At 36.5% G+C, this 23,963-nt stretch overlaps 1 long non-coding RNA gene across 2 annotated transcripts; it reads right to left on the bottom strand.

Moving 5' to 3' along the window:
- Positions 1-55: 55 nt before the first annotated feature.
- On the bottom strand, positions 56-18,177 carry LOC125260799. Of its 2 annotated transcripts, XR_007183127.1 has the most exons (4): positions 16,931-18,177; positions 16,307-16,609; positions 13,709-13,798; positions 56-1,832 (listed from the first exon to the last, which is right to left on the bottom strand). It is a non-coding gene; the product is annotated as an uncharacterized LOC125260799 (long non-coding RNA). The 2 variants fall into 2 exon arrangements; XR_007183128.1 differs by lacking the exon at positions 13,709-13,798.
- Between the last annotated feature and the right edge of the window lie 5,786 nt (positions 18,178-23,963).

Genomic DNA, 23,963 nt, shown 5'->3' on the forward strand with positions numbered 1-23,963 from the left:
CATTTTAAAATGAACTAATCCTTTAACTAAATTTTTCCGTAGTGTTACGGTAGTTGAGTAACAGATAATTTCTTCCAAATGATGCCGTACATACAACTAAAACGGATTAACAAAACAGAAAATGTAGGGTGGGGACTTGATTCAATCCACTGGTTATTGATTGGACGCAGGAAGAGCTGAATGCAAGCTTGCGGCCAACTGTAAGAAAGGGGCGGGGTTTAAGTGGACTAAATGATTGGAGAAGTCCGGCATACATCACCAGAGAGAAGTCTGTCGTTTCAGAAGATTGAGTTTTACGCAATTGTAATTAAATATAATTAAATTACAAGGTCGAAAAAAGAAATATACACAAAAAGATAAGAAAATACATAAGGTGAATTTTCATTTCATGCTGATTTGTACTAAGAACAGAAGTTTAGAAAAGAAGCACTTTATTTTTAATTTCAGTATAACATTGGTTTTTGTTGTTGTTGTTGTGTTGATAAATACATAAAGTAAAAGTTTACCCATGCTGATTGCATCCAGCCCTGTAGGTGGCGGCATACATAATGTTTCATCTGCCTGAAGAATCTGAAGAATCACTTTGGAACTAGATTTTAGAACAGACCATACTAAAAAAAAGTGCCAAAAATGACAACCTAACCTAATAACCTAAACCAGCTAAGACCAGCAAACCACCATTAGACTGGTTTAAGCCGTCTTTGCTTGCAGTTGATTGTAAGAAAGGGGCGGGGTCTAACAGATTAGAAATTAAGCATAGCGCAGCAACACCAAAATCATTGGTTCAATTCCCAAGGAATACATCAACACATCAAATGTATACCTTAAATACCATAAATTATACATACCACCCCCCCCCACCCCACCAAAATAAATAAACAAAACAACAGTGGCTGCTGCAGCATGCATTAACCTCTTATCTGCAAGCTAAATTCCATCTCAGATCTGATTAATATTTGACATTTTAAATATTCATGAGAAGACAAAATAGTCGGAGCATTGTTATTCATAAACGATCATATTCCACAACCGCCAAGTTGTTAATCTTGTCCCTGGGTTTTCAATTACGTCTTTTGAAAAGGATTTTAATATATTTCCCAGAAATGAAGGAGATGTCCACCTGTGTACAGAACCTGGCTAAGCTTCAATCATACAGGTTATTATTTATTAAAGACTGTCTGTTTAAACTCCCACATGATATCAACCTTCATTATTGACCTCATCTCTTCACACAAACACAAACACACACACACATTTCGTGCTGTGCAGGGCAGACAAATCCAGACTCGCGCTACCAGACAGACCTGCGCAGATGGAAAAAACAGGCACACAAAAGCTTCTCACACTGCGAGGGGCAGACGAATCCACACACACGAAATGAAACATGCACAACCACCTCAGGAGAGATGCCTGCGTTTAAACCCAAAGCAATGGCTGGAAAGTGAAAGAAGAGGAACATGAAAAAGAGAAAACAAATCCCTCTGCATTTAGATCCCTCACAAAAGAATGTTTTAAAAATTCAACCCCCGTCGAGTCCCATACCGGTCTGTGCCGACGGGTCTGTCAGCCGCCGAGTCATCTGCCCCTTTTCTGCCCCCCTGATGCCGGAATTAGCCAGTTCAAATGACAGGGCTGCCTCGAAGGCCTGCGGAAGGCGGCCCAGCGCTCCTGAGGTTTCAAAGGGCCGTTGAGCGGCCAGCCAGTCGCTGTCAGGGGGAGACGTGGGTGTGCGGCGAGGAGATAACCTGCTCTGGACGGGCTCTCCCTGGCCCCTCTGACAGGCTTATTAACGGGAACCTGCTGAGGGAGAGCTCTCTATCACCAGAAGAGATCTAAAGGAAGGAGAGAGAGCGGTAAAAAAAACAACCTTATCACTGGGACACCAGGGATTAGAGTCTGGTCTCCTCTGATAAATTAATTATTCCCTCTTATCTGTCACTCTCCAAGGCTGTCAGACGAAGCTACCTAAAAGCCAAAGCAACAGAGCTCAGGTAGAGGTGCGGATGATGGAAGGACATATGTAGAATGTTTCTGAGTGACCTTTTAAACACACTAGCGTTTTATTCGCTTGTCAATTCTGGTGCTAAACTAGCGCTATGATTTGGGGAGATCTGTAGGTGTTTGGACTGCACTGTGATCTCAAGGCCAAATGAGAGCTGTTTTTCTCTTTATAGGCCAAAAACACAAAGACTGTGTCTGAAACTTGAAAAAGGATTGCAGTTCCTTAATGGTCCATTTACAATTATTTCAGTATTATCTGCAAAATCTTTAACCATACATGTCATATGAAGAACCAGTCAGTAACTACACTGATTTCTAGGGGTGTAACAATATATGTCACAATATATCGCAATACATAAATGCAACAATATCGTAATGTGGATAGTGACAATATGTGTTGTGTGTAGTTCAACCAAAATGAGAATTAATGTGAGAAAAATTTAAGTTTACATAGTTTTAGTGTCAGTACTACATTAAACTACTATATATAATATAATATATAATAATGCAATGGGGGATTATTTGTGGGTCCCGACCAGTAAAAAGTGGCCTACATTATTTTAAATACAGTACAGTCCAAAAGTTTGGAACCACTAAGATTTTTAATGTTTTTAAAAGAAGTTTTGTCTGCTCACCAAGGCTACATTTATTTAATTAAAAATAAAGTAAAAAACAGTAATAATATGAAATATTACTACAATTTAAAATAACTGTGTACTATTTAAATATATTTGACAAAGTAATTTATTCCTGTGATGTAAAGCTGAATTTTCAGCATCGTTACTCCAGTCTTCAGTGTCACATGATCCTTCAGAAATCATTCTAATATGCTGATTTGCTGCTCAATAAACATTTATGATTATTTTCAATGTTGAAAACAGTTGTGTACTTTTTTTTTTTTTTTTCAGGATTCCTTGATGAATAGAAAGTTCAAAAGAACAGCATTGATCTGAAATACAAAGCTTCTGTAGCATTATACACTACCGTTCAAAAGTTTGGGGTCAGTAAGAATTTTTATTTTTATTTTTTTGAAAAGAAATTAAAGAAATGAATACTTTTATTCAGCAAGGATGCATTAAATCAATCAAAAGTGGCAGTAAAGACATTTATAATGTTACAAAAGATTAGATTTCAGATAAACACTGTTCTTTTGAACTTTCTATTCATCAAATAATCCTGAAAAAAAATATTGTACACAAATATTTTGTACAATTGTACACATTAAATGTTTCTTGAGCAGCAGATCAGCATATTAGAATGATTTCTGAAGGATCATGTGACACTGAAGACTGGAGTAATGATGCTGAAAATTCAGCTTTGCCATCACAGGAATAAATTACTTTGTGAAATATATTCAAATAGAAAACAGTTATTTTAAATTGTAATAATATTTCACAATATTACTGTTTTTTACTGTATTTTTAGTTAAATAAATGTAGCCTTGGTGAGCAGATGAAACTTATTTTAAAAACATTAAGAATCTTAGTGGTTCCAAACTTTTGGACTGTACTGTATATATAGTCAGTGACAGAGTGCAAACATATTCATCTATTAGAATCATAAATATTTTTATTCTGGTGTCACCATTGTCCTGTGCATTGGGTTACCAGCACCAAGCCCAAGCCTATTCATTTCCACCCCCAATGTGATACCAAATTTAGCATTCTAATAAACAGTACATTTACCATATGTCTTGGAGTATTGCAGTAATATCGTATCGTGAGTTCAGTATCGTGATATGTATCTAACTGTGACATGAGGGTACCATTACACCCCCTACACAGCAAAATCCCTAAAGTTAAATCATCTCTGCTCAGAGAACATATAGTCTCTCCCTACATAGAGTTAAAATAAGCAGAGTTAAAGTTAATGAGATAACATGTTGTTTGTGGAGTTGTTTAATCAGATCTTGAGGAATTTGTGATTCTGCTTGTTAACAGCAGGCGTTCATCACTAATGCCCAATCATAAGTTAATTAATCTCATTAACTTTAACTCTGCTTCAGTGTTACTTTAACACTATATAGAGAGGGACCATATGTAATCTGAGCAGAATTGATTTAACTCTGGGGATTTCAAACGCAACGTTTCTCGTGGGGAAAGCAAAACTTTTGTGAGAGAATACCAAGTCTTGTATTCGAAGGTTTTGCGCACAAATGCAAAGTTTCTCGGGAGAGTGCAAAATTTTTGTGAGAGATTGCAAAAGCAGTAAAATATATTTTTCCCTGCCATCTCATTTTTTTCCATCACCATGTCCCTTTAGGGTCTCCATAGGCAGTGTTAGGGGTAATGCATTACAAGTAACTTGAGTTACATAATCAGATTACTTTTTCAAGTAACTAGAAAAGTAATGCATTACTTTTTCAATTCACAATAAAATATCTTACTTTTTCAAATAATAAAGCAAGTTACTTTTTCACATTTATTGACTGACAGCTCTCCTGTCCCCATGTTGAGAGAAATAAAGTGCAGAGGTGTTGAATAGGTATTGTAGTTCTAGACTAAATGTGAACATGCATTTACTCATCTCACTTGCACAAAAACATTCAGTACTCCTCAAAATTAATAAAAACAGTGAAATGCAATCTCCAAATTTTATGCAAACCTGTAATAATTAACTAAATTACACAAATATACTTTGTATTTAATCTTACTGTATTAACCAATGTCTTTACTGCTGACCTTTAGTGATTTAATTCAACCATACTAATGAGCAAAAATTACTTTAGATTAGATTTAGAAATAAGAGTGTTGAACTTCCTCCTCTTGTATCCTATTCTCTTTTAATCCAGAATGGCAGCACAGCTGAAAGGTTTGTTTGAGCTGCGCCCTCTACTGTACAGGTGTAAATATGCATTTCCTTCAGCCTGAGGCTTACTGAATTCACTTTTGGTGTGAAAGGCCCAGCCCAGGTGAGAAAAAGTATCACAAAAGTGATGTAATGCATTACTTTTCATAAAAAGTAACTAGGTACTGCAATTACTTTTTTAGGGAGTAACGCAATATTGTAATGCATTACTTTTAAAGGTAACTTTCCCCAACACTGTCCATAGGAATCAGACTACACTACAAGTGATTTGTTCTGTAATTGAACTACACTGGTTTCGCCGTTTCACGCTGTTGATTCATTAATGAATGTTGAACATTATGGTATTATGGTCTTGGAAGCCTGAAACTAATTTCCTTGGGTGTCTTCATTCAAAACACTGCCTGGTAAGTCATTGACTGCCTTAAGTTTTAAACACTACCAGCCTATTCTCACATTTCACCAAACCCGCAGGAAGTAACTGTTTCAGGAAACTCATTTCATTGTTGATTGTTCATCATGCTGCTGAATATTCTAGATGTTTGGTGCAAGCATTTTCATTTGAGAAGTCCGAACCTAGCAGTAAACAAGCACAACAGGAGGTAAAAAAAAAATACATTTAAATGGCCTCACTCCAATGAAGACTCAATCACAAAAAGCCAGAAATGTTCATATGATCCCCAGAGCTTTGCCAGTGTATGCTGAGCGGGAGGCGGCAAGCCATTCACTCCCGCGAACAATAACTCTTCAGATACAGCCAAGATAGCCCTCTGTTTAACTGACACAAACGGCAATTTGAATGATTAAACAGACCCTTTCATATGGGCAATTAATTGTGTGCTATTGACTATTGCAATGACTGAAGATAATGTTCCCAGTTGGATTGTACTAAGAGAATCAAACCCCAGAGATCCCATCAGCATAATTGCATAAATTGCAGTGTATTTTACAATACAAGACTTATTTTCCATCATTATGTTGTTTTTTTGCATTGTATAATGCAACTCTTCTTAATTACCCATTTTCCAAGATATTTCGAAGTCCTATGTGGAATTTTTTATTTTTTATTTTTTTTTAATTAAACTTAAAAAATGGAGGAAATGTCTTATTTCTTGAGGTCGATATACAAATTACCTGGGGTTCCAAACACTTATAATTGCAACCTGAACAAAATTTCCCAGCTAGAACACAGTACAACTTAAAAAGCAAAAGCAAAATGCACAATATTGAAAATAGATATTACAATGAACAAACCACAAAGCCACAGACCAAAATGTCAATATTTAAAGTAATAGTTCACCCCAAAATGACAACTGTGTAATCATTTATTCACCCTCATGTCATTCCAAACCTGTATGACTTTCTTTCTTCTGCGGAACACAAAGGAAGATAATTTGGAAGAATGTTTTAAAGGTTAAGTTCACCCAAAAATGAAAATTCTGTCATTAATTACTCACCCTCATGTCGTTTCACACCCGTAAGACCTTCGTTCATCTTCGGAACACAAATTAAGATATTTTTGGTAAAATTCAATGGCTCACTGAGGCCTTCATTGACAGCAAGACAATTAACACTTTCAGATGCCCAGAAAGCTACTAAAACATATTTAAAACAGTTCATGTGACTACAGTGGTGCAACCTTAATGTTACGAAGCGACGAGAATACTTTTTGTGCACCAAAAAAACAAAATAACCACTTTATCAACAATATCTAGTGATGGGCGATTTCAAAACACTGCTTCATGAAGCTTCGAAGATTTACAAATCTTTTGTTTTAAATCAGTGGTTCGGAGCATGTATCAAACTGCCACAGTCACATGATTTTAGTAAACGAGGCATCCGTTACGTCACAAGTGTTTTGAAATTTCAATGGTTCACCACTGGGGGGCGAGACTTTGGCAGTTTGATACACTCTCAGAATCACTGATTCAAAACAAAAGATTCGTAAAGCTTCGAAGCTTCATGAAACAGTGTTTTGAAATCGCCCATCATTAGATATTGTTGAATAAAGTCGTTATTTTGTTTTTTTGCCGCACAAAAAGTATTCTCGTCACTTTATAACATTAAGGTTGAACTAAAGTAGTCACATGAACTGTTTTAAATATGTCTTTAGTAGCTTTCTGGGCGTTTGAATGTGTTAATTAACTTGCTGTCAATGGAGGCCTCACTGAACCATCAGATTTTATCGTAATTATGTTGCTTTCTATGGGGGATTAAAAAAAACCTTGGATTTCATCAAAAATATCTTAATTTGTATTCCGAAGATAAACAAAGGTCTTACGGGTGTAGAACGACATGAGGGTGAGTAATTAATGACAGAATTTTCAATTTTGGGTGAACTAACCATTTAAATGTTTTGTCCATACAATGAAAGCCAATGGGGTCTAAAACAACATTGCCCGATTGGCTTCCATTGTACGGACAAAAATAGTTTTTCAAAATATCTTTTTTATGTACATTTTGGGTGAACTACCCCTTTAAAAAAAAAAATTTCAAGACAACAGAGAAAAATGTACTCATTTAGGATTCATTACACATGCATATTGCAAGATCATGACCCTTGGCATTTGCTAATGAATATGTCAATATCCAGAAAAGAAGTCTATTTGCATCAAAAGCAAGCAACGATTCCTATGTGGACACTTCGCTCCGATGCGAGTTTGTATGTTGATGAGCTAGAGGTCTTATGTGGAACCAGATCTTGTTCCTGTCCCCCCCAATTCCCAGCCCAGCGCTGAAGCATTTGGCTCTGGAACATCTGAAGGATGGCAGGAGAGAAAAGAAGCCACATCGGACCTGCTGTAGAGGGGAGTATGAGGTGAATACTAATGCTCCTCATGTTTTATTAACCCTCTATCCATCCAGTCTCAATCTAGATGCTCATGAAACAAAATCATCAATCCCCGCGCTGTAATGAGAGGAAGATGCCGATCAGGGCCGGAGGGAAGGGGGCTGTCGGGTGTTTGGGAAAACTAATATTTGACAGTGTTCCTCTGAGATGCCGTTATTAAAATGCTCAGCTGGAGGGCGGGTGCGGGGCACGAGCTCTGTGCTGTCACCGTGCCAAGTCTGAATCCGTTTGAGGCTGTTTGTTTGATACCCCTTCACGAAGCATCGCTTCTCATCACCTGCCATGGCTTGTGAAGAGCTACGACACTCATAAGCACTGACATCGTAAAGTGTGCTTGTGTGGTAAAGGAAACGCAAGGTCAATGTTCAAACAACGAGAGCACTTTTCCTTTTGCATCTTCCTCATGTTGTTATGCCTTCAGTGTCAGAACATCAGTCCATTCTTTAAATAAACCTCTTCAAAGCTTCCTGACAAACACTATTCTTCTACTTCACCAGTGTTTCATAACCTTTAGGCTATTGTCTTACATATCAGTAAGAATCATTTATCTCTTCATCGCCATTTCATGGCATATTGGATATCATTTAGCATCAACAGCAATATTGTTCAAAGTAAGTAAAAGAACAAAATGTACTGAATGTGGTACAAATTAGGGCCTGAAATAATAATAATAATAATAATAATAATAATTAAAAAAAAAAATATTTGGCCAGTAAATAAAGGTGATTAATATTCAAAAGAAAAGTGTTGATCTTCAACCTCAGGTCAAACTAATAAGCAGCTTTATTTTCTATTCATTTTTAAGGGGTTTGTAATTTTCTATTTTGTAATTTATTTATTTATTTATTTATTTTTGTTAGCAACGAACATTAAAACAAACATCAAAACTAAATGGAAAAAATAAAAAATTAGCCTCTCACTTAGTAGGGGCTATTATTATAGTACATTATGGCACCAGATGTTGTTTTGTAGTTATTATCGATAAACTTACTTTCCATTTAAAAAAATAAATAAATAAATAAAATAAATTAATGGGTACATGCAAAATGTTGGGCACATATTAAAATTAAATAGAATTATTATTTAAAATTATTAAATGTAAAGCTGCAGTCCGTATGTTTTACCTCTTTGTTGCCATCTCTGTTTGAAACCTGCAATTGCAGTTATTTGTGGAATTATCATCTTTACTTGGGTTGTGCATCGGCACGGCTCCTCAGCGCGGATAAATCTAATGTTTTAAGGAGAATGTGTGGCTGTCAGTCACCGCACTGGTGGATATTGTACTTCCGAATCACAGATTGTAGTCTTGGAAGTATTACAAAATAAGAATTTTTAACCGGAAAATGTCATCTGAACAAGTAACAAATCTGCCACTTTTGTTCTGACCAACTAAGAAAAAAAAACAACATTACAGTAAATCGGCTACCAATGGTGATTAAATCTAGCGATCGCTTAGCTCATATCACATCAAACCGTGCAAATTATTATTATTGTTATACTTTGTTCTCAAATTGTTAATGTTAACAACAGCAGCATTGCGTGACTATGTGTATTTAGCGTGTATGAGCGTTATCTGTAGATTTCAATTTCTGATTTCAAAGTCTAATCTCTAATTTGTCATACCATACATAAGTTTAATTATTCCAGCTGCTGTGAGAAAAGGCTATAAATGATCCATCATATGCGATATAGCCTACTAGCTGGGATTTCTTTATGTTAACAGACTTGATGTAATGACGCAAAGACGAACGGCGGCATTTCCCGTGGAAACCTAGCAGTACCATACGAATTACAAAACATTATGACAAGCTTACCGTTGTGAATCAGGCTAATGTAAGGAGATAGTTTTGAACACCGGCTGGTTATGTACAGTACTTGCTCAAAAATATATTTTGGATAATTTTTAACCAAAAAAAGTGGTAACACTTTATTTTAGTGCCGTGTTACTACATGTACTTAGTAATAACAGTAAATGATGCATAATTACAAGTAACTAACCCTTAGCCAAACCCTAACTGTAACTCTATAGTAAGTATATGTAGTTAATTAATAGTACTCAGTACTTATTTGAGTAATTACAATGTAACTACAGCACTAAAAAAATAAAGTGTAACCAAATAATTAAAGGATTAGTCCACTTTTAAATAAACTTTTCCTGATAAATTTACTCACCCCCATGTCATCCAAGATGTTCATGTCTTTCTTTCTTCAGTCGAAATGAATTTAAAGTTTTTGATGAAAACATTCCAGGATTTTTCTCCTTATAGTGGACTTCAATGGGCACCAAACAGTTGAAGGTCAAAATTAGTTTCACTGCAGCTTCAAATTGTTCTACACGATCCCAGATGAGAAATAAGGGTCTTATCTAGTGAAACCATTGCTCATTTTCTGAAAAAAAAATTAAAATTATATACGTTTTAACCAGAAATGCTCATCTTGAACTAGCTCTCTTCTTCTTCTCTATTAGAATTTCAGCAGTGTAGACACTGCTAAGTGTATTACTGCCCTCTACAGGTCAAAGTTTGAACTAATTGTTATATACTATTGAACTAGCATATTGCATATAAAAATTAGTTCAAAACATTGACCTGTGGAGGGCAGTAATACATTTAGCAGTGTCTACACTGCCGGAATTCTAATAGAGGAGAAGAAGAGAGCTAGTTCAAGATGAGCATTTCTGGTTAAAACTTATATAATTTTCAATTTTTTTCAGAAAATGAGCGATGGTTTCACTAGATAAGACCCTTATTTCTCATCTGGGATTGTGTAGAACAATTTGAAGCTGAAGTGAAACTAATTTTGACCTTCAACTGTTTGGTGCCCATTGAAGTCCACTATATGGAAAAAAATCCTGGAATGTTTTCATCAAAAACTTTAAATTCATTTCGACTGAAGAAAGAAAGACATGAACATCTTGGATGACATGGGGGTGAGTAAATTATCAGGAAAAGTTTATTTAAAAGTGAACTAATCCTTTAAATTACAATATAATTTACAGCAACAATTGAATATCAGTGAAGTAGTAAAATAAAATTTTTGTCTAATTCTGATGTTTGATACAGTCAAGAACATCAAGACCTCTGATGGAACAGGCCAAAAAAAAAAAAAAATTGAAGGTAGACACAGTTAAAACAAGCTAATTTTCAAGTTAATTTAAATAACATATTTAATAGTTTTGACAGCAAAAACACAGGATTTGTGCCTTAAAAAAACCTTAATTGTTGACCAAAATGCACTGTCTTGAATGTCATAAAAATGTATAAAACTTAACACACATTACACACATTTTGTTATTTTCTTTCTTTACAAAGAAACATCTTAATTATTCACAATATGAACTGTAAATCTGAGTTTTTGTTTAAGCAGGTTGCCACTGCAACAATCAATGACCAACTTGCTTTCTATTTCGGTGGTATATTGCAGAGTGGCCCGATCTAATCAGTCTAAAATGCCATTCCACATAACTGTATTAAATAAAGTATTTTTGATAGACTGTCAGCTCTCATACCACTTCTGTGTTCAATGTGGACAGATAAATCACTAAATCATTAGAAACGTGTCACATAATGCCCAGTTAGGTTTTATTTTGCCGTTGTAGTCACGACTTGTGATTATGACATGACTACAGTGGCTCCCTGCTCAGTCAGTGTAAAAAGACAGAAATAAACAATGGACATGAATTTAGCTCCGAGGGATGCTGTTTATTCTTGCATAAAACAACTGTAACTCTCCCACGTCATTACGGTTAAAACCTTTTGAAACCTAATTGGTCGGGCCGGAAACACAATCTTGTAAAGTGTTGCTTTATTAGTATTACCAGATCAGTAAATAGAATCCGTGACATTTACTGCGAGAGCTAGACAGTGTGTTTTTTAAACTTGTTTTGCTGATATTTCTTAATCTCCCCCTTTTCTCCCTAACAGCTGTGAAACTGCTTACACTTTCAGATTTATTCCCATCTTAATGACTTTTTAGTGCCTACCTCACCACACTCATAAATGCTCAAGGTGTTCTCTGCAAGGAAACATTTTGACATAGTTCTCCTTGGTCCCCCCTTTAAATCTGCAGATGGAATCCACCCCGGTGTGAGGTTTGACAGAGCAACAGTCTGAAGACCTCTTCCATGGATAAGGTTCCCACCCCCCACTGCACAGCCTGGCCAGAGAGGCACGATTTAAATAAATTTAATGAGTGCTGGAATCCATTAATGTCAGGGACCTGACCTGGGCCAGATGGAGATCTGGGCATTAGGAGCTCTATTACATTTAACAAGTCCTGAACCACTAGCTGGAAAGGCCACGTCTGGCAGAGCAGCAAGACGCTTGAAGAAGAGAGTGGAGTATGGAAGATGGCCTTCTTGCAGCCTCGCCGTAATTCTTCTAAAGGTCAGGGTGATACGCGCATTGAAGCGCTGTTCCATGTTAACCAAAGTCTCTGGCGGAAACACATCCAACGGCTAATTTGATTCTATGGGCTGCACCTTGCCCTCCGCCCTAATTTTAAAAAAAGACTACACAGGAACTCTGTTCTAAGACCTAGTGAGCCGCCTAATGCCTACATAGTCAGCTACCTTCTAAGGAAACATCCTAACAGTCATGCAACTCCATGCAACCATTTCAGTGTATGACTTTAGCATGTTGCTAAGCTAATGTCACAGTACTCTAAAAATAATCAATTTTAAAGCTTTTGTACTGATACTTCTCAGTACTAAAGACATAAAAGTATTTATATAACATTTCTTGGATTTTTCCACTTTCTGAGATTGCCTTCTCCTCAAAGGATACATGTAATACAGTCTAATAACAAGGAATCTTGTTTTATTCTAGCTTCATGCATTATTTTTAATCAACACTTGATTTATACTTGATTTTTATATAAAAAAAAAACATTTTGAACAAAAAGCTGAGAAAATCACAGTTTTTTCAAAGACTACAATGTGCATAAACAATGCATTTATCGCTTGTTTCTGCTCCTTTTTTGCTTGTGTTTTGATCTGGAGATTCATGGCGTAATAGAGCCCCCTATTGTATAACAGTTAAAAACACGGAAAGCCGGAAAATTCCATCAAAGGCAGGGAAGCATTGTGTCATGCTCATAAATGATGGAAAATTCAGTCAATGGCAGGAAAAGAGTTAAAAGGCAAAATCCTTAAAGGGTTAGTTAACCCAAAAATGAAATTTCTGTTATTAATTACTCACCCTCATGTCATTCCACACCCGTAAGACCTTTATTCATCTCCGGAACACAAATTAAGATATTTTTGATGAAATCCAAGGTTTTTTTTTTTTTATCCCCCATAAAAAGCAACATAATTACCGTCATTCAAGGTCCAGAAAGGTATTAAAGACATCATTAAAATAGTCAACATGACTACAATGGTTCAAGCTTAATGTTATGAAGTGACGAGAATACTTTTTGTGCGCAAAAACAAAACAATAATAATGACTTTATTCAACAATTTCTTCTCATCCCTGTCAGACTCATACGCAGTTGACGCAGTGAACACAGTTCAGTGCTTCCGTGTTTACGTCCAAACGCCGGCTCAGTATTGGCCAGCTCCTGCGTCAGGTGAACAGTGAACAGACATTGGCCAAAACTGAGTCGGCATTCTGACATAGAAACTGGCGTAAATAGCGTAGGAGAATGACAGGAGAGAGACAAATTTGTTGAATAAAGTTATTATTTTTGTTATGTTTTTGCACACAAAAAAGTACCTTGTCGCTCCATAACATTAAGGTTGAACCACTGTAGTCACGTTGACTATTTTAACAATGTTTCTATTACTTTACTTGACCTTGAATGTGGTAATTTTGTTGCTTTCTATTGATGATAATAAAATAAAAAAAACTCTTGGATTTCATCAAAAATATCTTAATTTGTGTTCCGAAGATGAATGAAGGTCTTACGGGTTTGGAACGACATGAGGTTGAGTTATGACAGAAATTTCATTTTTGGGTGAACTAACCCTTTAAAGAACCCAAAAATGAACATTCTGTCATCATGTACAGTACATCATTATATAAAATCCAGGCTTAACTGCATTAAACTAACCTTAAAGGTAGTGACAGTGCAGGACACCGCAGGTGTAATCCATTGCTGTTGGCTAGCAGCTAACTAGCTTTTAAACTCATCAGCTCTTCCCTATAATTGAATAAGAAATTGTCCATATATCAATACAAAATTATGCCCCACTTTCCAATCTATTCTGGAACAGATGAAAAAAAAGTGGATATGCACTCAGGGGAAAAGGACAAACCACCTTCCTCTGATATATTCTGGAATAGGACTGAGACTCACTCCACACTGAGGAATAGGTCAAAGGGGCTAAACTACACGGTGAATAATTTAAGATTCTATTAACATTTAAATTTGACATTGATTTGACATGGCGGTGCTGGATGACGGGGAGCATGGAGGTGGCGAGCGAGAGGATGTGCTATGCTAATTGTGCAGATGGCTGCTTATGTTGAATGCCATATTGCATCGTGGAGCCAAAGAATAACTGGACTTTTTTGAGGATTCAGCAGGTCTATGGTTATGGGCGTGTGTTCAACAACAGGCACTTATAAGTCCTGTTGATTTATCAAAATTTTTTTGTTTGAAATGAAGGTCAATAAAATATATTAAAATAAAAAATAAATTTTATATGTAATAAACACAATAGATATCAAAATGAAATCCATTATATATATATATATATATATATATATATATATATATATATATATATATATATATATATATACACACACACACTTTTGGGACGTTTTGGGACGCCTGACTTTACGTGCACATGAACTTTAATGACATCCCATTCTTAATCCGTAGGGTTTAATATGGATTTGGCCCACCCTTTGCAGCTAAAGCAGCTTCAACCCTTCTGGGAAGGCTTTCCAAAAGGTTTAAGAGTGTGTTTATGGGAATTTTTGACCATTCTTCAAGAAGCGCATTTGTGAGGTCAGGCAGTGATGTTGGACGAGAAGGCCTGGATCGCAGTCTCCGTTCTAATTCATCTCAAAGGTGTTCTGTTGGGTTGAGGACTCTGTGCAGGTCAGTCAAATTCCTCCACACCAAACTCGCTCATCCTTGTCTTTATGGACCTTGCTTTGTGCACTGGTGCACAGTCAAGTTGGAACAAGAAGGGGCCATCCCCAAACTGTTCCCACAAAGTTGGGAGCATGAAATTGTCCAAAATGTCTTGGTATGCTGAAGCATTAAGAGTTCCTTTCACTGGAACTAAGGGGCCAAGCCCAACGCCTGAAAAACAACCCCACACCATAATCCTCCCTCCACCAAACTTTGCACTTGGCACAATGCAGTCAGGCAAGTACCGTTCTCCTGGCAAATGCCAAACCCAGACTCATCCATCAGATTGCCAGACAGAGAAGCGTGATTCGTCACTCCAGAGAATACGTCTCCACTGCTCTAGAGTCCAGTGGCAGTGTGCTTTACACCACTGCATCCGACGCTTTGCATTGCACTTGGTGATGTAAGGCTTGGCTGCAGCTGCTCGGCCATGGAAACCCATTTCATGAAGCTCTCTACGCACTGTTCTTGAGCTAATCTGAAGGCCACACAAAGTTTGGAGGTCTGTAGCTATTGACTCTGCAGAAAGTTGGCGACTTCTGCGCACTGTGCGCCTCAGCATGGGCTGACCGCGCTCTGTGATTTTATGTGGCCTACCACTTCGTGGCTGAGTTGCTGTTGCTCCCAATTGCTTCCACTTTGTTATGATACCACTAACAGTTGACTGTGGAATATTTAGTAGTGAGGAAATTTCACGAATGGACTTATTGCACAGGTGGCAACCTATCATGGTGCCACGCTTGAATTCACTGAGCTCCTGAGAGCATTCTTTCACTAATGTTTGTAGAAGCAGTCTGCATGCCTAGGTGCTTGATTTTATACACCTGTGGCCATGGAAGTGATTGGAACACCTGAATTCAATCATTTGAAGGGGTGTCTCAATACTTTTGGCAATATAGTGTATGTATATATATATATATATATATATATATATATATATATATATATATATATAGAGAGAGAGAGAGAGAGAGTTTATATATATATATATATATATATATATACACAAAGACGGAGGAGTCTATTATTTTATTGCTAAATTGTTTAAAATGTCATTTTCATTACTGCCATTTCCACCACACACTGTAAAAAATATTTTCATGATTTATCACAACATTTTTTATTTTGTCAAATCAACTTCAATAATTAATGTGGTTCAGATAACAATATTTTGAGGTTCTGTTGATTAAACCAATAGCCTTAATTGTATTAACTCAAATTTTTCATTTCAGTGAACTCAATTTTAAGGCAACCAGGTAACTTACTTTTTTAAGTTAAACCATCAATTCTTTTTTTACAGTACAGAATGCAGTGCAACTTTCCAAAAGTGGCCAAAAGTGCCCATAGCTAAAGAAACCCCCATAACTGGAAGAATCTGTAATACATCTTGACAGCCGAAAGATATTTAACTAAAGTGCTTTTTATATAAACACCCCAAATTCACAAAACAAAACAAAGCCCACCTAAGCCTGTCAAATAACAGACCAAGGTGGATACATCAGTCTCTTCTCTACCAATTCACTCCACCTCTTGTTACCTGGTCTGTGCAGTGCTGACACTAACCTTTAGGATCCTGACAGGTGGGCCGACCCCCTGCCAAATAAAGAGGGTTATCCTGTTGGGGAGAGCAGGGTTCACGGATCAATTGCCCCCGGGCATTCACTGACCAACAGGATGTCAAAGATAAGAAGTACGGAGCGGGGCTCCCGGTCAGCCTTTGCACATCCATCCACAGCTGTGTCAGAGCCTTTAATCACGGGACCTGCCGCAGCACAGGGGTCATTCACCTACAGGGTGAAAAGTTCATGCCAGATGCCGGAGATATTTAGCACGGCCATATTGTTGTTTTAGACCCTGAGACAGTCACTATGAAGAGAAAGTGATACAATGTCATTAAATATAGTCTGTGTGTATGTATATATAGAGAGAGATTTACATTTCGTGCATATATTTACATTTACATTATAAATATATACATACATATATGTTTATAATATAATATAAACAATAATAACACAAATTTTCACATGCATAATGTAACATTTATTAAATGCAAAACACACTCTAATGCAACCAGTATACATAAAATCTTAATTCATATGCAAGTCATGCTACTTGTGACCAGGCTAGACATACTAAAATAACCCTGACACACAAAAAAGTAGACCTAGAAGTAGAAGCTATTACCGAAAAGCTCAACTGACGGAAACTACGAGAGAAAATGTCTTGCTAGCGGTCATGTTTACAGCGAGCTGCTCTGCCCAGCTGTCTTCCCTCTTCAGGGTGGAAAAGTTTGAGTTAAGCCCCAGTTCTGTTCAAACTCAGAGGACACACTGCAGGGGAGGCTTACACACACACACACACACACACACACACACACACACACACACTGCTAATGCCAGGTGGCATCCTGCTACTTCAGCACTGCCCAGAGACACACATGAGCAGGTGGCATTTAATGTCTGAGCACAGGAAAGAGCAGGAGAACCTTGCAGGGGTGAGAAAGAAAAGGAGAAATGTAAGCAAAAGGCCACTGGAACTATGTTCAATAACGTGGTTTTCTGTCTGCTTAAACCCTGTGACCTCAATTATTATTTTTTTACTTTTTAACTAATGTTGCTAACCATTTAATAATTGCTACACATTTCTTTGCATGTTCACACATCAAAATATTTCTATTACTTTAAAATACTGCTATATTAAAATTGGTTTATTATGCAATAAAAAATATGCACTTTTTTGCATATGCTTACATTTTTATAGAAATATTTTTATGATTTTTTTTTTTTTTTTTCATTTTAGAAATGTTTCAGGTAGTGTTTCTCACTTCTCACAAAGACTGATACCTAACATTATATATTAGAGATGCACTGATGTATAGGCCAACAATCGGTATCAGCCGATAAAAGCTATTATTAGCACTATCGGCCATCGGCTGATTGTTTAAAAACTGCCGATGATCAGGGCTGATTATATCCTGTCAATCAAAAAAGGTGCGGAAAACTATGTTCAAACTAGAACTCATACATACTGTGTGTGAAGAAAATCACTCTTGTGTTGAATGTTACCGTATTAACAGTTTAAAAATAGTGACTGTAGTGCCTCAGTTCAGGCGGCAGCGCGGAGCACGAGTCTTTTCTTCCTCTTCAATACAAGTTACATCTCGAAAAACATGCTTGAACATCAAAGGTATGTTGAAACATATTGTACAACGTACCAGAATGTCTCATGTAATCACTTTGTGTTTCAACCGGGGAAAGACGTCAATAAAACAGCTTGTGACCAATATGTCACATCGTGTCACATTTACCTCAGGAATGTTTTCCAATGTTCACAGTTCCTTTGCTATATAAAAATACTAGGGAGGAGCTTATTTACTGTTAATTATGTCTATGTAAATTTCCCATGAAGACAACAAGTGCTAATGAAAACTACCTTATGTGATACTAAGTTTAATACAAACATTTCAGTTTTTATTTAAGTGTAATTATTATATCTGAAAATAAATAGCAGCTGAATATAACACTGTTGTTAATTGTACCTCTGTTGTTAAAGGTGCTAAAGAAGATGTTTTGTTTTATACATTTTTGCAATATTACTTGAAACTGTCTTTACTAACTGATAAAAGACTATTTATTAGGTGCACTGAAAGGAATAATATTAATATACATCATCTGTGCACGAGATAGGGCCTTAAAAACATCAGCCAATCGTTTACGCGATCATCGCGTAAACGATTGGCCCTCTGGCTTGTCAATCACTGCCGTGACGTTCCTTGTGAGAGACGCGCGGCTGCGCTCTCCAGTATCTTTCCACACTCCACAGGTGCCGCATGCAATGTTTTTGTCAGGAGACAGGAGAAACAACTGCAGATTATGAGTTACCTGCGGTGAGTCCGACATAATGAATCCACAAACACGACACAGCGAATGCCGGTGGTAAACACTCGTGTTCCAATATTCGTGCACGAGTTTTGGGAGGCGTTCTCTTGAAATGAGCTGTGAAGGAGGGGGGTTGTTTCTTACGCATGCGCTCATTTCAAAAACTCACTAACAGTCTTTGGTTTCTCAGTCGACGAAAAGGTCCTCTTTAGCACCTTTAAACTTCTAATATTGTAGTGTACCAAATGAGAGGGTTCCCTGTATAGTTTGCAACATTATTTGGGAGAGATTTTTTTCCTTAAGAAAAACCAAACTATCGGCATCGGCCGATATCATTCTGAATAACCAGCTATCGTATCGGCAGAGAAATTTAGTATCGGTGCATTTCTATTTTATATATATATATATATATATATATATATATATATATATATATATATATATATATATATATATATATATATGAAGAGTTTGGTTCCAAAACGCGATAAACGCCATTTTCAAAAAAATTGAGTTTCCGCCAAAATCAGTATTGTATCTGGTCGGTATTGAAAAGTCATTTATTAATTTTGCGCAAAATGCGATATCCGTCGTGTTATTCTGTCATGTTTTCTCCATTTCTTCCCAAAACGCGACAAACGCCAGTCTCCTTTTTCTGCAGAACGCGATATATCCGCTCTCCACCAATCACAGCGCACCATTCCACACACTGTAAACATTAAAGGCTTTTTTAAAAGCCGTTTTTAATACCAATGTACTCAGCAAATGTGTTTATTTAACCGTGCGGTGGCGCCAGATACTCTTGAATCGGTAATGACAAATAATTCATAACATTAACAAGATGACCATTGGAGCGACGGCTGAATGTATTTTTAGTAAATTGGCTGAATATAAGATAAATATTGGCAAAGTTTAGACTCTGTCATACATGTGAATCAACTTACTTTGTTGTGTATTTTCAATTTGAAAAATAACTTTTATATTGATGGATTAATTGCATTTTGAAAAAAAAAGTGTCATAGATTTATTGCATTTTGGGGAAAAAATAATACGTTTTTATAATAAACTTTTTAAAATCAAAACGTAGATTTGAATTTTTTTATGTTTTTATATCCAAAAGATGCTATGTGAAAGTTTGAAACAGAAAATAGTGGTTTTCATCTTGCCAATGTTTTGGTAAAGAAAACACCTTTTTACTCAAAATAATCAAAATGGAGTTATTGCGTTTTGGAACCAAACTCTTCATATATATATATATATATATATATATATATATATATATATATATATATAAAATGTTAGGTATCAATCTTTGTGAGAAGTGAGAAATATTATAATGTCTCATTTTGCATTTTGTGAATGATCCATGATTTCCTCTGTCTGCATGAGGCCTTTTCACACAAATTAAAATCTGATCATGGATGTGGAGGTCTTTAATTTCAAAGAGCTGAAACCTATGCTGATAGAATCTAAATGCCATTTTTCCACTCTGATGACCATTTGAGCAATATGCCTCTATTGTCATCTGTGAATAAATTACTAGAGTCAATCTATTGTCCCTCAATGTTATATACCATTGAACAAAAACAGATTTAGACTTTAATCTGTTCTGCATGGACAATGACATGGAGAAATATATGGCCCTCACCCTCATTTGGTGTAATAATACCATTTAACTAAAAATGCAGCATTGTTTATTTTCCCTAAGCAAACTATAAAGCTGGACATATTCCAACCTCTGTGAAATTAACCAAAAGATATCCTTACCATCAGTGTTTTCTCCTTTAACTGGATCAAATCAAGTGCTTCGTTTCTTTCACAGATGGCAGGAAACAATAAAATTATCAGCATTCTATACTTCATAATAGTTTTTGTAAAGATCATTTTTGATGTCCATTTTTTCCTAAAAAGAAAATTTTTTTTGCACAATGAATCTTGGGAACTAGGTTGTGGTCAACCATCAATAATTCAGGCAGTCTGCACGTGTGCTGTACACGGAAAGGTGACAGCTTTACTCTGGGAATGAAAAACTGCCGGCTTACATTCCAGATTGGATGTCAAATGATTTTGAAATGGTAGGAGGTCAGGAGGTCCTGTAGAAGAGCTGTCAGTTCCTAAAGTTTAGTCCTACAACTGTGCTGGCAGAAGCCGTGGATTGTTGATCATGAAACACTTAAGCTGTAGTGTTATGAAAATCTATACTGTATATAAAATAAATTGGATTTGCTGGACATGCTGTCTGGACTGAGAAAGAGTTTTGGCATTTAAATACACTAGACACTGGAGTGAAGGGTGGCTGTCCCTGCCAAGATAAATAGCCATCCATTTATTTGATTAACCACTCAAGTCCATTCACAGCAATGAGCTGTACAGCATACTAAAATAAAGAAAACAAAAAGCCAATTGCAGCATAAACAGCATTCGTGCTAAGACAACATTATTACTGCTCATGCTTAGTGTCAAGGATTTGAACAAATGATTTAAACTTCAATACTTGCATTATGTATTAATCATGCGTTTTGTAGAGAAGAGGTTTGATACTTTTTTATGTGATTTGATAAACTGATAAAAAAGGGGAAACCTGAGCCACATCCATAACATTTATGAATTACATTTGATAAAAGCAACTACTGCATGCATTTTATCAGTTCATACATTCACTATGAAATCAAACCCATGACCTTGGTATTGCTACTGTAGCATCTTCTACATGTGTATCAATAGAAAAAGTTCCATCTAATCACAAATTTATTCAATTTTTAATCAATTGCTAAATTAATTAGTTCAATAATTAAATCTAAATTTTACAAATTGTTACACTCTGTCTCTCTTTCTCTGTACACACATATACATATATATATATAAGGGCTGTCAATAGATTCATTTTTTTCAATCACTATTAATCGCACACTTATTGTGAAATTAAGTATACACCATTTATCTTGTTTAACATGTCCATTTTGCCATCATTGCCTATATCCAGCAAAGTAAACCATCAGATTGAATACACAAAACCAAAAAAGGACACCAAATAACCAAATGATATGATTTCATATAATTCATACATTTATGTAGGTTACACCAAAGAACCCATAAAGAAATCACAGCAAAAAAACGTTTCAGAATTCAAAGTGTATAGTATGTGCAACAGCAAAGTCAAGTTGCTGTACTGAACATGGAGATAAAAAAAACCCAAACCACCACCTTCACCTGCATATACACTAAAGTACACAACAACATACACATGACAAATCCAAACATTATCCTGAATGTGTGTGAAAACAACGTGAATGTACTGAAATGTGTCTGTGCATAAATACAATGTGCGATCAGTGCGTCGAGAGCGCTCATACATGATTTGTTTGCGCATCAATATAATGGACTCACGCGTGCTTCTGTACGTCACCGCAATCGTCTTTACTTTGATTGCAATCCTCATCCATCAAAACTCTCATAGCAAGAAGCTACTATGCTTTATTCAGCCGAAAAACATAGTTTTCATATCTTCTGGCCATACAGCGGTGGGATGTTTCGATGTTCCGTTCAGACAGGAACTGCGCAATGCGGAGGGCTCGCGCTCTTCAGATACAATGACAGAATATGACAGAGAGTTAGTGTTTTAAAGCGAAACAGACACTGGATGGATTCTTTATTCTCAATTCGCCATACAATGAATCTGAATTGCTCCTGATATTTTATCTCGAATCGATTCTGAGCTTAGTTTTAACAGCAGATGGTCCTCTAGGCTAGTTTTTAACTGCACACTCAAATGCTCACAAAGAAGGCTGCAAGAGAGCACTCGTGCGTTCGGCTGAGTCATGTAAGTGGTTAAATATACTTGCACCTTGGCTCAGAACGCTGTTATGTCGCGAGATTAATGTATACAGCCCATTGCGACCACACTTGAAATTTGCTTCAACCTTTTCAAACTTTATGAATGATTATTTTAGGTTTAAATGGTGTGTGTAAAGGAACTGGAAGCAAGCAGAGTACTGGTGTTTGTAAAGCACGTAGTACCATCTGCTGTTAAAAACTAAGCTCAGAATCAATTCGAGAAAGTATCGCGATACATCAGAAATTATTCTTTGTATGTTTGTATGTTGTTCCACGAATCGAGAATAATTATATTGATATATTGTCCCAGCCCTAATATATATGTTTGTGTGTGTGCTTTGTTGGAGATATATTTTGTACAAACAAAGCACTTGCATCGCTTAATAAAAATTGAAGTTAAACATCTGGAGTCACATGGATTACTTTTATGATGTTTTTACTACCTTTCTGAGGCTTGAAAGTGGTAGTTGCATAGGCTGTCAATGAAGGAACAGAAAGCTCTCAGATTTCATTAAAAAGTCTTCATTTGTGTTCTGAAGATGAATGAAAGTCAAACGGGTTTGGAATGGCATGAAGGTGAGTGATTAATGACAGAATTTTCATTTTTGAGTGAACTAACCCTTTAACATTCAAAAGTAACTCAAAGGAGATGGGCAATAACAGTCCTTCATTTTGTCAGGTAAAGCTGCAAACAAAAAGAAGAAATTCAGACGGCAACAGCATGGTTCAGTGCCTTAAGTCAGTCTTATGCAATCACATGACACTGCAGTCAAAAAAAGACGGCAGACCTAAGGAACATTCCCCTTGTTTTATTGGCTTTGGAAGTGGGCAGGTACTGTAATTCCACAGATGTAGGACCACCTGTCTCTTGAGGAGCTCTGGATGCTCATTATTCGGCATACAACACACACTCCACTCTCTGTGTGACACACCTTCAGTTCTCTTACACAAAACCCCTGTGGGACAGCAACAGATGCCCCTGGCTGTCAGTCACAGTCACCTGACCACAGCCTGCTAGAGATCAAGAGCATTTCATGAACATGAACCATATGAACACTCACTCACACGGGTGTACAGAGAGAAAAAATACACCAGGATACACTGTTCCAAACTCTAGTGAGCTGACTACATAGACAGCATTTCTAGACACGATTTCATTCTTTCCATGAAATATAATGCAGCGTTGCATGTATTCTTCACAAATAAGACAATCCCGCAATACACAGCAACATGATCAGTAAAGTGTCATTATAGCAGACAGATAAAAAAGAATCAGTTTGAATTTGAAATATTACCAAGTCTGTTCACTTGGCAGCAAGGGGGAACAAAAATCTCCAAAATGGCTTTGGGATTTAGCCAGTGAATCAGATCAACTCAAAAATGTCTGAGATGTGTGAATCAAGCGAGTATAGCAACACTTTAAGAAATAAAATTCCCCCCCAAAAAATCTGCTGACTAAGCAATCTGCTCGGATAAAGCTATTAAGGAACAAAGAGCCCAAGATA

The sequence above is a fragment of the Megalobrama amblycephala genome, linkage group LG24 (assembly GCF_018812025.1).
Source record: "Megalobrama amblycephala isolate DHTTF-2021 linkage group LG24, ASM1881202v1, whole genome shotgun sequence".
Classification (NCBI taxonomy): Eukaryota; Metazoa; Chordata; class Actinopteri; order Cypriniformes; family Xenocyprididae; genus Megalobrama; species Megalobrama amblycephala.